The following is a 2,185-nucleotide window of genomic DNA, read 5'->3' on the forward strand; positions in this document are numbered from 1 at the left end:
CAGGAAGGTTCAGGACCTGTTACTGTGATTTACAAGAAAACACCCAAGACCTGCCCTGGAGCACTTTGAGAAAACACTTACTGGTGGGAGAAGGGGGATGTGGTAGACAGAGAGAAGGTACCAGTTTCTTTTACAAGCATGTCATGATCTATTCTGTTCATATTACTTGTATTTCTTTACAGGACGTGCAGCAAGGGGATGTTTATTCTGATGAAAGTCTAAGCTTGATAACAGGAAACCCAGTCCTTTGTGCAGTAAATTGACCTTGAATCACACACAGACCTTTTTTCAGTAACAGAGGGTAAGCCTGTCTAAAACACAGGAAAATGGTGTCTCTAGAAAACAAAGTGGCATTTTGAGTTGGCTAGAATCTACCCAAGCCTGTGCCAGCCTCAGAACCGTGAATGTCAGCCCGAGCAGGTGGTGGAGATGCATCTGAGGTCAGGGGCTTCTCAGGAGGACCAGGGGGATAGTTGCTTTTTGTCCCTGAGTCCTTTTGCTTTAAAGTTCACTCTAACCAGCAAATTGAAACTGCGTGTCCCTGTGGGAGAGACATGGCACTGGGATGGCACTGGGATGCGTGCCCTGGTGGGGGCATTCAGGGGGTTGTTGAAGGAATCCCTCCCTCTCCCCCAACCTCCCCCCATTTAGAGAACACTGGTGTTTGGGTGCAGGAACTGCATCTCATGAGCACTTGCCCATCACAGAGCTCTGATCTTGTCAGATGTGGGGACAGGCCAAGGGGAATGGCTTGAACCTGCCAGAGGGGAGATTGAGATGAGCTCTGAGGCAGAAGCTCTTCCCTGGGAGGGTGCTGAGGCGCTGGCACAGGGTGCCCAGAGAAGCTGTGGCTGCCCCATCCCTGGCAGTGTTCAAGGTCAGCTTGGACACAGGGGCTTGGAGCAACCTGCTCTAGTGGAAGGTGTCCCTGCCTGTGGCAGGGGTTGGAGCTGGATGAGCTTTGAGATCCCTTTCAACATAAACCATTCTATGATTCTATGATTCTGGATGTTTCTGTTGTTCCCAGAGTTCCACAGCATTAAAAAACCAGGCTGGAGTTCCATTAAGAACCAGTATTTCCAGAGTGAAGGAGCTCTGCTTAAATACAAAAAAGGTTGATATTTTTTTCTCTCTGCTCTTCCACCACAGCATCTGAGACCTTTGCTGAGCTCTGCTCACACATCTCCAGCTGTCCTTTGCTATAGCTCTTCAGTCCCAGTATCTCCCCCTCCATTTACTGAGGACTGGATCTTGTTCAGTGGAGGCCATTACTTGCCATTTATCATTCCTCCTAGGCCATAAAATCGGGCCTCGGCAAGGCTTTGGTCATTCCTGGTTGTGTCCCTAAGCAGATTGTTGGGAAGGGACAGCACACATGGAATTACCCATCTATTCTCTTAAAAGCTTAGATCAAGCCTCTTTGTTGGGTCAGTTTTCAGCCAGAACCTTTCCCTGCTCTGCCTCACCTCATGGCCAACGAGCTGATGGTGGTGCAAGGGGAATGGTGAGAACAACCTCATGGCTATGGGGCAGGGGCCATGGACTTCCCCTTGGACAGAGTTGGACAGAGCCTTGGGTGAGGTGGTCTAGTGTGAAGCAGCCCTGCTCATGGCAGGGGGTTGGAACTGAGTGATCTTATGGTCCTTTCCAACCCAAACCATTCTATGATTCTATGAATCAGTGTAGGTTTCAGACATGGAAGATACTGGTAAGCATGACATCGAGACCAAGCGTAGTTGCCTGCACACAACCAACTATTTCCTTTGGCTTCTGGTGGCTTGGCAGTTACCTGCATTCCCTGTCGATGCAGTGCAATTACACTGGAAATAGAAAGTACGTGCTGTCAGGCAACTGGCCCAAGTCTTCTTTTACTTCAAAGTACTGCACAAAGAGCTCAACCTGAGGCTTCGGGGCAAAAATATCCCAAACACATTCAGTATTTCCATACATTTTGGATATGGCCGGATGGGCGAATCTAGTGCTTGCTGCTTGCATAAAGCCTGGGGACGTTTTGTGTGCTCCAAAGCTTTTGCTGGCTTGGAAATTGGACCCACAGTCAACCCGTGATGTTTCTACAATGGAGGTCCAAGCATGAGCAAGGATTGGGCATGGTTGTATCCATTTTCAGCTTTAAAGAGACATCAGTTTGTGAGTGAACTTGCTGTGTTGGTGCTGCTTCAGAGGG

The sequence above is a fragment of the Nestor notabilis genome, unplaced genomic scaffold (assembly GCF_000696875.1).
Source record: "Nestor notabilis isolate BGI_N333 unplaced genomic scaffold, ASM69687v1 scaffold17056, whole genome shotgun sequence".
Classification (NCBI taxonomy): Eukaryota; Metazoa; Chordata; class Aves; order Psittaciformes; family Psittacidae; genus Nestor; species Nestor notabilis.